Below are 16,415 nucleotides of genomic sequence, written 5' to 3' on the forward strand. Positions count from 1 at the left end.
TGTGTTGTGGAATTGTGCACCTAAAACCAGCATAATTTTGTTAACCAGTGTCACCCCAATAAATTCAATAAAAAGAAGGAAAAAATTTTTTAAAAGACTGTTTTCTTAGAATAGTCATTTAGAAATCAAATTCAAGCAAGCTAATTACTGCAGTGAAAGCAATACATATTCTTAACTCCACTCAAAACAAAATATTGAATACCTCTTTTTAAAGTCTAGGATTATTCACATGAGAGGCTAATGTTATAAGCATATTAAAAATGAGCTAGGTGCTTCCCCTAAAGAGGCAGGCAGTGAAAACATCTCTGAAAAGAAATGAAGTGAACTTGGATTGTGAGAAAATTGGATCCCCATGATTCAGGAGCCAGGTGATGCTTTGTCTTTGTAGATCAAGGAGGACCTATCTATTATAGAAAGGACTATCAAGATTGAGAGGAGGAAGGGATCCGTGTGAACTAGCATGGTCAAGGAAGTCTTCCATGGGGAATGTGTGGGGGAAGCAAGGACATCCTCCATGAGACTTGGGCGGGGATAGAGCAGGTGGGGAGGCAGTTTAGAGATGAGATGCAAATGGGATTATAGGTCATGCCTTGGCAGAGCAATGGCAAAAAGGAGTGAAATAAAAGAAATATGTAGAAGATATTTTAAAGATTATGAGATGCAGGACTACTGACAGAAAAAAAGAAAGTGAAGTTGTTTTAGGAGAATGTTTTATTCAAATTTGGATGTGTTTTTTGGAGATGGGAGAAGTAGGATGTTCAAAAGGACTTACCTGTAGGCAGCTGGATGTCTCTGACTGAATTTTAAAATGGGAAAACATGGTAAGTATCTATTTGAAATGCTCTCCAGGGGAGTGATGTTTTGAAGCTGTAAATACATTCCCCTTAAGGGAAATATTATATAGGAAAAAAGCACAAGCCTGTTGAAACTTTAGTAAAGGCCACACAATGAAAGGAGAAGTAAAAATTAGTGGAGGATTCAGAGAGGTAGGATTAGAAATCCACATACTATGGTACCAAAGAATCTTGGGCAAGCCCATAAAGATGGTGGGGGTCGGGGTCCTGTCACATGATATGAATTGATCCAGAAGAAACATTGTGGATGACACTGTGGAACATGTCTCCATTATCAATAGTTCAAAATGTCCTTGCATTAACAGATGAACTGAAAAGACTGTCTTTTAAACACAAAATGAATTTTAAGAATATCAGTGTAAAGTTTACAGCTTTGGCTTATATAAAACTTGAAGAGGAGACTGGCTGTGTCTGAGAGCCTATAAGCAAAATTATTTATACATAATTAAAATGAACAAATCAATTGAAGTTACCATTCACACATGCCTAATAAATAGCTAGTTCTGTGAGAATATAGGAAAATATGCTATAAATACAAATTATTTCAAACCATTTGCAATTGACTTCAGTATTTTTCAATGTATAATTACTTATAGCAGAGGCAGTTTGTATAAATTTTATTGAAACAGATTCAGGAAGAATTATGAAATATATACACTGAATGGTTAGAATATTTCTCTGAGAGAACTGGAGGCACAATTTTTCCAAGAATGGATCTTCACACTTTTTAAAAGGGATGGACCTAAGCACTGAAACTCTGGCAATTATTTTGTTAGGATCAATTTCCCGATTTTTATTTTATCTTTCTTACCAAAATCTACATAATGTGCAATTAGGAAGGAGTTTAAAACATATGCTCCTTCCAACCCATTCCAGGTGTCTTAGAGTCTTCACCAGTACTGTTTTCCTTTCACTAAGTACACAAATTTCACTTATTATATTAAATGCGATGACTACACGTTAAAAGGATACACTTGAATTCTGTTGGTGGATATGAAAATTGGTGGACAATAGGCAAGAGGTATTACTATTTTAAATATGTATATTTATGACCTACTATTATGCTAAGGATGTAAGTGTTTAAAATGGTTAATTGTACATGCAAAGTAAATTACTGAAGACAGCTTAAGCATCCAGTAAAAGAATAATCCAATAAATTGTGGCATATCTGTATGATACAGTAGTTTTCTGTTATTTAAAAGAATGAGCCATTTAAAAACTGAAAGTACAACCCGCTATAAAAAGTAAAGTCTAATTCCAGGACGCCCTTGTCCACCCGTGTGACTCCCAGATCCCCTGAGATACCGAGACGGAGCTGCCTCTGGAAGAGCGACGCCGCACCCACAGCCCAACGCCCCTGCCCCAGGTGAAGGGCACCAGATGAAGAAAAGTGCGTAGGGTGTGATGCTATTGCAGTAAATTATTACACATATGCATAGAAAGTTGGGGGGGGATTGGAAGGTACATACCAAATTGTTAATGGTAGTTGCCTTAGCATTTATGTAAGAGGGTCAGTGGAGGAAAGGTTTGGGGAAGTTTCACTTATTCATTTGTACAAATCTCTATTGATTACATTTTTATATTTGTAGGATTTCTATTTTTATTATTTTTGCCTTCTTTCTTTTGTTTATAGGGTGTGTGTTTTTGAGATACATTTATATACATTAAAGTACAAATATCTCAAGTGTTGAATTCTATGGATTTTGACAAACACATACATCCAAGTAACCCACACCAAGTTTATCAAGGTTAGGAGGGTTTCCCTCAAACAGTTACCCCTTCTCGAACAATTTTCACCTGCCTGAGACGGCACCACTCTCCTGCCCATGGACGTTCAGGTGGTTTCCAGAATCTGATGATTGAATAAAGCTGCTTTGAGTAGTCTTACATAAGCCATTTCTGGTCATATATTTTATTTCTCCTAAACAAATACTTCAGGCATATTTCTTTTTGGGAAGATTTTTTTTTTTTTTCTCCATAGTGGAACTGCTGAGCCATGGAGTAGTGTTTAATATTAGAAATAACATAATAATTGAGCTGATAATAAACAGCTCTGCAAAGTGGTTGTGATATTTTACACTTCCAGCTGCAATGTTTTAGAGGGTTGTAGTTTTGATATGTTTATGCACATTTGGTATCACCAAATTTTTTAGCATTAGCCATTCCAGCGGTCTTATTTTGTGTTTTCCTTATGATTAGTGATGCTCTGTAAATTTTCATGTGCTTATTTATGGGCCATTGAAGTCTTCCTTGAGAAGTGTTTGTTTCTTTTAATTGTAGTAATTATTTATGTATTTTGGATACAAGTTCTTTGTTAAATATATGTTTGCAGATATTTTCTCACAGCATGTGGCTTACCCATTTATACTTCTTAGCAGGGTCTTTTGATGAAAACAGGTGTGTGTTTTTTTCGTGAAATCTATTTTCTCTTTTTTCTTTTAAATTTATTGCTTTCTGTGAACTAAAAAATATTCGCCCATTACCACGTCACAAAAACTTCTGTTATGTTTTTCTCTAGAAGCTTTAACAGTTTTAGTTTTTATATTAGGGCGTGATACTTTTTCAATTAGTTTTTCTGTATAGTATGAGGTAAATGTACAAGTTCTGTTTTTTCATTTGTTTGTTTGTTTGTTTTTCATTGATATCCAGCATCAGTTGTTGAAAATATTCTCCATCTTCTTTTGAATAGGAGAATTGACATTCCATTTCTTGATATATTTGCTTACCCTATGTCAATCTCATATTGTCTTTATAGTAAGCTTTACAGTAAGCCTTAAGGTCAGCTACTATTTATGTTCCAATTTATTTGATTTTTTTTCAAGATTGTCTTTGACATTAGAGGATCTTTGCAATTCCATTTATATTTTAAAAATGGCTTGTAAATTGCTGTTTCAAAATATATTGGGACAGTGATTGTGGTTGCATTAAATAAATAGTTTTATCTGGAGATAGTTGTCAATTTAAGAATATTGAGTCTTCTAATCTATGAACTTAGACATTATTCAATTTATCTAATCATCATTAATTTATCTCAGTAAAGTTTTAGTGTTTTATGTGTAGGGATATTAGACAGCTTTGGTTAAAATTATTCTTAAATACTTTATGATATTTGGTGCTATTATAAATAGAAAGGTGGGGGTTTTTTTGTTTTGTTTTTGGTAATTTGCTTTCCATTCGTTTGTTTATAACATAGGGAGATATAATTAACTCTAGTTCCTTGACTTTGTAGTCACTTATCCAAATATTCAGTATTACAGTCCAAACACATGCCCAGGATTCTACACTTTTTGGATTTTTGTTCTTTTATAGCACTAGAGGTTTCACATGTATGTTGACGCAGCTTATGATGCTTGTGGTTCTGATGAAGAACTTAATTGAGATGGCCCAGCCAGTGTGTCTCAGAGGCTGAGCACCAACCTAAGACCCAGGAGATTGAGGTTTGATTCCCGGTCAGGGCACATGCCTGGGTTGCGGGCTCGATCCCCACTGGGGGGCGTGCAGGAGGCAGCCGATCAATGACTCTCATCATTGATGTTTCTATCTCTCTCTCTCCTTCTCTTTTTCTCTCTCTGAAATCAATAAAGACATGTTAAAAAAAAAAACTTAATTGAGATGGATGAGAGAATATCAGTGCTGAACTATTACAGTCCAATCAAAACCTTCCCAATTTTAATAATTGTTATTAATTACATTTCAATTCTTGTAGGTTCAGAATACACACACACACACACACACACACAGCTTATCTAAATATATACCTACATTCATATATAGTCATATACATATACATATATATGTAGTCATATACACATATACATAAACACACAATAGCTAAATATATATATACATTCATATATAGTCATATATAAATATTTAGATATATGCATATCATATAGTTATTATATGCAGTTTAGTGTATATATGTATGAATATTCATATACATATAGATATACACATACATAATGACCACTCAATCAATAACTCTGATTATGGCCTTTTGGGTAGTACTGAGAAACTGCTTAACTTCTCTGTATGTCATTTACTTGTTTGAAAATAAAAATAACTCTAATTCATACTGCGAAGGCTACTTGAATTAATAAAGATAATTGAATTTCTTAGGAGGAATTTGAGCTAAATTTTTATGTACATATCATACCTGTTGACATCTAAATGTAATTTCTTACTATCTCTCCCAAGTGTGGCATTATCTGCTATTTGTTCTTTCTAAAATAGTGCAGTAGAAAATACTTTGAAAACCTTGTGCCTGACCTTTATTAAGATTTATCTTTAAAGCCAGGAAGATTAGAATTGCATATTGTTTTGATCTATAATATAGCTTTGGTGTTTTATATTGTTATTATTTTATGTAAATACTTTTGATGGTAGGGAATCTTAGAAGGTTTTGACATGATTAGCTTCAAGGTTGTTTTTATAATGAAACCAAATTGTAAAGTCAAGGGCTAAAAGCCTGGTTATAAGTTTTTTATGATTTTTGTTTTTAAATACTTTTTTATTTTATTAAGAGGATTTGTACTTGTCCAAATACTCTTGATGTCTAAGACTTTCAATTGCCTTTCATAAGATTCTAAGACCACATAATTATAAATGAGTAAAGTTCTTATCTATCTGAACAGCTTTCTGATCATCAGTTTGTTTACTGTATGGGTAGTCATTCTTAATTATGCAATGAATTCTATATTTCTTATTCTACTCTTTCTTTCTTTCATGCTGTGATGATCCCAAAAGAAAGCAAAAATGTGCTTCTATAATTACAGGTTCAGGGTAACGTCTATAGGAGTTTAATACAGTTTCTTATGCTTCTAAGGATATAAGCCTCTCAATTAATCACAGTTTGAATTATCCAACTGCTTATTTTAATTTCTTCTTATGCATTTGATATATTTTCCTCCTTTGTTAGTCTTAAAAATAGAAAATATACTCAATGGACATCTTACCTCTTAACTCAAAAGTTATATCTTATATCTCATTTTTACCCTGGTATAAATTTCAGGCTATTTTTGTGAAAATATGAAGTAGCACCTTTAATATGAGGCATGGCAATAAATACTGAAACATAGACCTAGATCTTTGTGAACTTTACAAGTCATGACTCAATTAAAAAAAAATTTGTAATGCTATCATTAATAAAATATTGTTTTGGAATATATCCTAAGAATCCTGAAACACTAATGAGAAAGAATATATGCACCACTATGTTTATAGCAGCACAATTTACAATAGCTAAGATCTGGAAACAGCCCAAGTGCCCATCAGTAGATGAGTGGATAAAAAAGCTGTAGGATGTTTGTACCATGGAATACTATGCAGCTGTAAAGAAGAAGAATCTCATACCCTTTGGGACAGTATGGATGGACCTGGAGAATACTATGCTAAGCGAAATAATCCAGGCAGAGAAAGACAAACATCACATGATCTCACTTATATATGGAATCTAAAGAACTTGATAAACTGATGAAAAGAATAAATTCAGTGACCATGGAAGCATGGATCAGACTGACTAACTGCAGAGGGAAGGCAGGGGTGGGGGAGTGGGGGGGAGAGATTAATCAAAGACCTTATACACACATATTTATAACTCATAAACATAGTAGTGGGGTAAAGGACTGGGGGGTGAGGTGGAAGGGGTCAATGGGGAGAAAAAGGGATATCTATAATATTTTGAACAATAAATAAATAAATAATAAATAAATAAATAAATAATTTTGGAATATAATACAATATTTTGAGACCGAAGTAATGTTATGTGATAGCCTTGCTCTCAATTTTCAGTTTTGTGGATTCAGAAAATTTGCTGAGAGAGAATTTTTAAGGTAATTTACTTAAAAAACTCTAACACTAAAAAATTATAAAACACTAAAAATAAATTATAAAACATCATAAACCTATGCTTTAGTACCCTATGCTTTCACTACACAGAATGCCAGGTGTTTGCTTCTCTGGAGAAATTAGGTGGCAAAATTGTACCCACAGAAAAATGGGACTAGACTTGGGCCTACAATAAATGTTCTTGACATCTTTGGTGTCTCAGGAAACAAGGAATGAACTGTGGGAGGCAGAGAACCACAGAAACAATGAGTAGCACCAAAATATGCCTGATACCTTGTGGTTGCAAAACAAAATTATGATAGAAGTATTGTAAGCCATTGAGGACTTGGGCCTTTCAAAACACCTGATTAATATCCCAACTCTATTGCTGATTGTGCAATGCTTAGTATCTCTGAGTCTTTTTTATGGTGCCTTCCAAATCAGATTGTTAAAAGAATTATGTGAAGTAAGTGGTTCATGTGTACTTAATATAGTACCAGTCACTACTAGTTCAGTAAATGGTAGCCTTGTGAATAGAAATCATAATTGTCATCATCATCATAGTCATCATAAAATGCTAAATTGATTAATTCAATACTATATATTTAATGCTTAATATATGTACCACTGGACTAAACACTGAAATAAGCTCTTCTAGTTAGACTAGATCATGAAATATGAAGTTAATATCTATAAACATACACATACAGTTCAGCAAAACATTATTTTTTTGAAATGGTGAAACAACTTGTTTGAAAATTTCAGTACAGGATGTCATATGGCAATAGAAATTCTATAGCTGAAATTAGATTTGAGAATTTTGTCTTTGCATATTATATCCCCAAATAAAGATACTTCCTAAAAAGTCTATAATATAGGTTTTGGAGCTCTGGAAAGGGAGAAACATGCCTTGTCATGCCTTCTTTTTTAATAATGTGTGGAGAGTTAGAATGCCCACAAAAGTGGCAAATCTACTGAGAAGGGCTTTCAGGCTGAGTGACTTGAATTCCTCTCCCATTTTGGAGTTAGGTTTGTTTGTTTGTTAAGTGTTTAGTAGTTCAAAATTACTTCTTCCCTTGGAATGGAAGAATACATTCTTTTGCCCAAACTCTCTTCCCCAATTCTCTACCGGGAACTTCTGAGGCTCTTATCCTATTAGTAGTTATTATTTATTTTAGTTCGCACTTTTCTTGCTCTTCTCTCTCCATGATGCCCGTGGAAGAGTTGAACTTCAAATGAGCTTAAACTTTATTCATTTGTGACAAAATTTTTAACATCATACTAATCATTATTAAACATCTAATTAGATATCAAGATTGATTATACTTCTGCCTTCTAATTGATTACCAAACTTAATCTAGACCTCCAATGGTGTTGACAATATAGTTCATCATCTATCTACTTGAGAATTCTCAAGTACCATCCCACCTAGCTAGATTCCTTCAAACGCGTATTTTTTGTCATGCAAAGTGATTTGAAGAATCTTTCATAGATTCATTTTCTATGCGGGTATAACTCTCTAGGTCATATGTGTGGGGATGTCCTTGTTGGGTTAGTAGAAGAAAGGAGAGTCACCTAAGTACCCACTTGCTTCCTTTAGTCATCTTTCTTTTTTCTGACCCTCTGGGCCCATGACTCATTTCTGCCTTCTATGCTACTCCCAAACACCATCCTCATGGGCACCCTATTTTATCCTTGCTCCTTCAGGTGTACAGTTACTAGGGAAAGCTATTGATCATGAGAAAAGATGAGACTATCTTCTCAGACAAGCCCTCTTGAAAACTGCACCTGCATCAGTATGCACAACTAAGAATTCTCCACAGATGTATTCACTAAGTCCAAATATCTTCCCATTCTGATTTTCCTTCAGCAAAGCTACTCAATGCATATTAAGCTGTAGTTTCATATTTTGTGTTACAACACTTTGCTCCTGAAATTAGCTTACAACTCCAAGTTGTTTATGTATTTTTAACAGATGTAAATTTCAATGAACTACCATTAGAAAACAACTTGCACTTCCTCAGAACTTTGGTGACTACTAATATGTGCATGATCAAGGCAAGACTTGCATAGGAAGTCTTGTACATAAAAATATTGATTTTTATATTAATAAAACCTCACAAAAATTTTAAGGAAAAATAAGAATAAATAAAGTATGAAAGAAGAAATATGATAAGAAATGTACATGTCCTGAGTAAAGGTGATTTGAGCAGCAAATCTTACTGTGCTCCTGGGCATTTTAATTTAAGTATCATTGGCCCTATTCATAGTCTGAATTTAATTTCCTTATTTGTTTATTTATATATTTTCTGCCTTTCACTAGTAAAATATAAACTTGGTGAAAGTAGGTACCTTACCTACTTTGTTTACTCTGCACCTAGCATATAAGCCAGGTACTCAATTTAAAAAAAAAAAAGGTGTTGAGACCTGGCTGGGTGGCTTGGCTGGAGTATAGTCCCATGCACCAAAAGGCTGCGGATTGGATTCCTGGTCAGGGCAGATACAAGAAGCAATAGTTCTCCCTCTCTTTTTCTCTCTCTCCCTCTCCCTCCCCCTCCCTCCTTCCCCCTTCCTCTTTACCTAAAATCAATAAACATATCCTCAGGTGAGGATAAAAAAATAAAAATTAAATTAAAAGGTGTTGAAAATTGAATCGTTAATATGTAAAGAGTTCTTATAATCTATTAAGTAAGAAAAATGCTGCAGAAAAATAGTCATGAAGTGGAAACTCCAATATAATGAAACACAATTGGCTAATAACTAGTGAAAGGAAGCAGAGTTTGCCACCCCAAAATATGTCTCTTTGGGATAATGATTATTTTAAGCTAGTTAAAGACTCAGGAAGAATCTTTGATCTGTCCCCTTAATACCTAAAAGATTCTAGGTAGAGGGCCTATTCCAGGATAGACCTATCACCAGAGATATCCATAAAAAATATGGGTTAGGTGTGATGAGGGTGACCCAGCAGGGCATAGAAATAGGTCTAAGTCCACTCTGTGTCCCATTGTCTCTGCATGACCTAGCAAACTTTTTTTTTTAATTAAACATTTGCTTTGTAATCAACATGTGAATTGCCTTCTTCCCCTTTGAAGTCCCAAACCATTACCCCCTTCTCCTTAGCTCAAGTTGGTATATAATTCTCAATTGCCCACCATTCCTTAGACCCTATATTCTTTATTTTTCCCCTTTAATTGGCTTTATATAATTTAACCTTTAGACCAGCCAGAAGAACCTAGAGGGCAGAGAAAAATTTCTTCCTCCTTCACACTAACTTACCTTTAATAACTACTCAGTAATACAACTTAAAACATTGTAAGACACAATATTAGTGTCCACCTTTTTGGTAAATAATTTAGTAATGTGTATCAATAGAATTTATTATTATTATTATTTGAATCCTCACCTATGGATAGTTTTCCATTGCTTTTCAGAGAGAGTAGGAAGCAGGGTGAGAGGGAGAGAGAGAGAGAGAGAAAGAGAGAAACATTGATGTGTGAGAGACACATCGATTGGTTGCCTCCATCATATGCCCCAACTGTGGCTAGGGATCAAGTCTGCAAGCCAGGTACGTGCCTTTGGCCGGAATCCCTGGGACCCTTCAGTCAGCGTGGACAAACGCGCTAACACTGAGCAAAAATGGCTAACTCTCAATAAAGTTTAAATAGTTTATGTCCTTTTAACCAGAAACAAGAGATGTAAAAAAATTTATATGTATGCAAATATACATAATATTCTCTGATATGAAAAGTTGAAAAGCAACTTAAATATCTAGAAGTAGGAAATTTATTAAATAAACTATGTTATCTTTATATTTTTTGCAGATTATTAAAATCATCTTATCAGAGAATATGAAAAGATTTTGAAAAATCCATACCATAATGTTGATTGAGAAATGCAGAATACAGAATTGTCTATATAGAATTAATTTTGTTCTGTGGATGAGAATGCCCAAATATGTACATATACATAAAGAATATTAATTAGGAAAACAAAAAAAATAATAGCAACTGTCTTTGAGTGTTGTAAATTTTATTCCCCTTATGCTTTTTGATATTTTTTTATATGTTACACACAGACAGATGTACTACTTTTATAACATAAAAATTCAATAATATTAGTATTGCTAATATTTGAGACATCTGGTGATTTGAAAATATTAAAGTATGGATATTAGGAATATTAATTCAAATGAAAAACCACCTACATTTTATTCTAAACAATAATTTTTTTAAAATATGTTTTTATTGATTTCAGAGAAAGGAAGGGAGAGGGAAAGAGAGATAGAAACATCAATGATGAGTCATTGATCTGCTGCCTCCTACATACCCTATACTGGGGATGAAGCCCACAACCCAGGCATGTGCCCTGACTGGGAATCAAACCACAGTCTCCTGGATCCTAGGTTGATGCTCAAACACTGAGCTACACCCGCCGGGCTAAACAATAATTTTTTTTAATGGGTAGAAAAATAAGCCTAAGACCATTTTTGGAGAGAGGGAGAGCCTTCAAATTATGGGAGCAAATGCTCTAAATGTTTTCAGAAGTTTACAATCCCCTTGTTAAAGGAATATTGTTATGATATCTTTGGAGGGAAACAGAATTTTGGAAAAAAAATTTCATGTCCATGTAGCTGCAATCTTCTGAATCATGCTGTATCATTCTGAAGTTGCCTAGTGCTCCCAGAGTTGAAGAAAACAACTGCAAAAGCAAACATACAAAACAACTAGTCCATCAACAGGCAGACATCAAGGACACCCTCTTGTTGCCAGGATGAAAAAAATGGCACAAAGAAAATTCCCCATGAAAAACCATGTGTATTATAAATTCTCCACAAATAATGAAGGTTACTTTTCACAAAGTGAAACCATAGTCATAGCAGCCTCAAGACTCAAACTAAATATAAGCACTAAAGCAGTATACTTGTAAATACAGCAATCAAGCAGTATCAGCACAAATTATGCATAAGAACCACTTCAATCAAGTGAGGCACAAGGTGAAAAATCACCAACCCTGATCATCGTTAGTCCTAAGAGACAGCGGGCTAAAAGGAGATAGAAACAAATTTGCAGGATTACTTTGAAAAAATCAATTATTAATGGATAAGGCAAATAACCTTATGTAAATATTTATCAAATAGATAGCTTTCCTAGGGGTTAGGTCATCATCACTAGTCTTATTATTACCGTAGTCTACCCTCTGCTCATGTAGGAGGGTAGCCACGTGAATTCTTTGAGTAAATGCCAATGCTGTGGTGGTGGTAGAGTTGCCAGACTTAGTTACTACTAATAGGTATATGGAAACCCTAGGTGGAAGGGAAGGGGGAGGAAATAAGAAGGGTGGAGAAATGCAACAGAAGATGGTTACAGAAATGGATGCTTTTATAAAGACAAAATCCTTTGTTGTAGTTTTCCTCTAACTGGGAGTTACCCTCAGGAATAGCAGACCTTCTATCTACTACTCTTGCTGTTATGATGGTTGCTTTTCCACGGCTCAACTGTACAGTTTCTTATGGCCCTCAAATTCACTTTCAGCTGTCCTTGAGAACCACTGAAATTCAGGGACAGAAGTTTTGGATGGGGAAGCAGGGATTCAATGTTCAGGAATAGACTCAGAGCTAATTAGTCCCACCTCCAGCATATACCATGAAAACTCCCAAGGGTGTAGCCATGGTGCCAATAATGAGCACTCAATTTGGGCATGAGATGCAAAGGAAGAGGGAAGAGTTTTGATGCCAGAAGACTTGGTATTTTCTGCCAAGTTGATCACCACATTTTTTTCTGTACCTCTGCACATTCTCAAACAAATGTATTTTAATTCTCCCAGGTTTTTCCCTATCACCTTTTATTCAAAAAATAACCTTTGATAAATAATAATGAAATTAATGAGGGAAAAGGAATTCCAGATGTCTTAATGGTTATCACATTAAACATCCATTGTCATCTAACTGTTGAGTACATGTTTGGGATTCTCACTTTAGTAATCACTCATGTATTCCTGTTGTCTTCAAATCTCACAGCCCTCTACTAATTAGGTGAGAACAACATTGTTTTCTTCTGTACCATGCAAAATTAAAGTTGCCATATTTCTTTAATTTTGAGCCAGTGAAGTTGACAAAAGCACCAAATTAGGAAGAAAGTTAGAGTTTATGAAGACTAATCCAGAATTTTTTAAGTTAGGGAACTCAAATCTTAATAAAATGCACTAAGAAAAAATAGCAATAGTCATTCAACTAACACTTAGTATTATGTTACAGAAATGTCCATGATGCTGGAAGAAAAAAAACAAAAGCAAAAACAAAGCAACGTAAGACATAGTCATTGCCTTAATGGGCGATGTCAAGTCTGGGACAATGTCCAGTGTCCATTGCCCTAATGGACAAAGTTCATTGGGGGGACAGACTTATAAAAGTTCATTATGGTGAGAGTTATTAAAGGAATGGGAGTGAGATGACAGACACTGAATTCCAATAAGGGGGTCAAGAAGGGCGTAAAAGATTTACTGACAGCAGAACAGGGGGAAAGCCTTCCTAGGCAAAGGGAATAGTGTTAAACATATTTATGGTGGAATTGAAACCAGTATTGATTTCTTAAATATCACCCTTCTCTCTATTTTATTTTTTTTCTTTCTTACTAGACATTAAATTATTACTCATTTATATACTGGTGTAAAATGATATTTAGATAGCTTCCAAAAATTACAATTGAGTTCCTATTAGAATGACATTGAATTTTATTACCTGGAAGTAGAGGTTAAGGGAAAAAACAAATAATTGGGGCCATAATGGTGAAGAAACATAATTCGTACTCTATTCTCTGGGCAAATTCATCTGTGGCTAAAACTTAACTGCCCAAGAGCTATAGTGCCTTGGCTTGTATACTTTTCCCTTTTTGTCCCTCCAAGCTCAGCTAAACCTCAAGCGCTTTAAAGTTTAATCTGTTAGTTTTTATGCTAGGTAAGTTTCTCATCTCAGGTTTCCTATTCCCCTAAGCCAAGTCCACATCCCTATGTTTTTTGGTTGACTCTTACTAGATCAGCACAAAATAATGAAGACAAACTTATATTCCCATATCTTTTCCTTTCTCAATATGACAACTCCCAGCCCTGTCAGGTGAGTTTTGCCCTTTAGGTTTAAGGCACATCCTTCCTCTCTATGGGGTCTTTCTAATATTATAAACATTGTCTTTGATAATGGAATGGAAGTTTCTATTCCCAGCTGATTGCATCGTATGTACAGGGAACAGGAAAAACCAGGTGATTTGGATATGGGAAATGTTCCAGTGCTCCACTAACTTATACCAGATGCCTGAGCCATCCGTACATGACCCCTGCTCTGAGCTCCAGCTCTTCCTTTGTCTGGCATGCAGGAAGAACTTTGGATGTCCATGAACTCTATTCTCTAGCCCTCCTGTCTGGGAGGATAGGTGAAATGGGGAGAGAAAGGGAGGATACCTTTCAAATGGTAAAGAGCGGGTGATACTGAATGCTTTTCCTCTTGATCCCGCAATTACTTATCCTATAATATCTGAATGAGATACAGGGAGCTAAAATGTTGCCCTTGTTTGTGATGTTCATGTTTGTTTGCGTTTGTAGAGCACAAAATATACAGAACGTAAGAATAATAAGCAAATTAAAACAACAACACTTGGCTCATAATGTGTTTCCTGATTCACAAAATAATGCCTTTTGTTACCTCCTGATAGTAAGCATGCTGAGTTACAAGACATAGAAACTATACCAGAATGGTCCTTTTTGATTTTAATGGTATAATTGGAGAAAGCCTGGATGGTGACTTTATTAGAGATGGGGAATTAAATATGATAAAGTGACTGAGCCAACAATACATTTATAAAACTATGAACAGTTTTTTAAGAATTTCCGTTAGTAGTTCATTCAAAGTGTGTCTATGAATATTTAGTTGTTTTGCCCTTTGATTAAACCCTAAAGGCCAAATAAAAACAAAGTATGGGATAACTAAATAGAAAATGTACCAGTGTTTCAAATTGATAAGCCAAAAAACTATCTCTAAGTATAAAGAGATAAAGACACATTTTCAATGAATAGATTTAAGATTTTACTTTTTTTTTTTCTGACTTAGCATGATTGATAGTGATAGGGGCACTTATAATTTCCAAAGATTGAACACTTGAACAAATCTGAAATATAATTATATTACCTATAAAATGTAGAACACATATACTTATGTGAGCTGGGTTTTAAGTTTCTGTTTTCCTTAAGTTTCTTTCTGCTAGGCCTTTGAGCCCGTACACTCCCCTTGATCCTGGAGGAAGCAATTAAGGAGGTGACTCAGCTGTGAACAATGAGTTAAGATATCGCCTTATCTAGACATCGCCAGACAAACAAGAACAAAAGACTGAAGTTTGCAGACTTCCAGGACTGCACGTAGCTGCATTCCACCCCCAGCCTCAGTTTGCCCATATGACCTGATCCCTGAGGCCACTCCTGAAGACAGGGTCTGGATGCTGTGTGCTCCCTGCCTTCCAGGTTGGCAGGCCTTCTCAATAAATGCCTCATACGATTCAACCCTGCCTCTGTTGAAATGGATACAGCGGCAGGCAGCCTGAACCCCAGAGGGGTTTCCCGGTAGCAGTAGTAGATATGTGACTAATAAAATTTGAAACCTTGGAGTTGTTTCTCAATGGTTTAAAATAGCTACAAACATGCCCAAAACATTTATAAAAAAAATCTAACATGAACATTTTTATGCATCTATACTTGCTTATGTGTATGAATATTTTAGGATGGTTTCTTAGAAGTGTAATTACTAGACCTTAAAGACATCTGTATTTTATATTTTTACCCAACTCAATAATGAACATTTTACCCCATTTTAATGTGGTACCCCTGCAACTGCTACTTTGCTGAGGTGATATTAAGGAAAGGAGTTGAAAGGAGAAGGTAAGAATTAACAGGAAAAGGTAGGACAATATGGAAGGAAACAGGTGGATAAGAACAGGGCAGGAGAAAATTGAGGCAGTTGGGAAGAGTAAGGTAAGAAATGCATAAATTTAGATGCCAAATCCATAAATCAAGCCTCCAAACTTTTCGTGAGATTCAGACATGCTCTTTGTACATTTAGTGCATGCAATTGATGTGAATATCTCATTGACTGTGGAAGTGGAAGATCCAAAACAGGATGAACATCACCAGCTTCCTCTTCTAATTGCTTATGTCGTTTTAGCAAATGGCACCACCACCCACTTCAAACGTCAGCACAGAAACCTGGGTTTTTCCCTCTACTCTCCTCTCTCCCTCCCCCTTCACATTGCAAACCATCCCTCTATTTCCTCATTCTTCTACCTAAATATTTCTAGAATGCATTCCATTTTCTTATTCCTGGCTGTCACCGCCTGAGATGAGCACATCTCACCTGGATTTCAATTATGTTTTCTTTGTTGTTTTTTGTCTGCTTGTAGTTTCTTAGTCTCTACTTCCCTTCGCTGGTTTGGCAATTTTACACTCAATACGATCTCTTCCCAGTTAGACTTGAGGGCTTCACCAGTTCTCAAATTCATTACACACGAACCCACCCTCTGGAAGATGTAAGAGCCTTAGAAGGTTTAAATCTTTTCAAACCCCTTCCTGACACATGTGTTATATTGGGGCAGGATTTTAAATTTACAAATTTGACATCATTATTTTGTATGGATAATAGTTGCTTTGCTTGATACAAACTGTATAAGATACGCATTTACCACGTTTATTATTTATCTTTTG

This window comes from Miniopterus natalensis, chromosome 5 (genome assembly GCF_054644295.1).
Source record: "Miniopterus natalensis isolate mMinNat1 chromosome 5, mMinNat1.hap1, whole genome shotgun sequence".
NCBI classification, from domain to species: Eukaryota; Metazoa; Chordata; class Mammalia; order Chiroptera; family Miniopteridae; genus Miniopterus; species Miniopterus natalensis.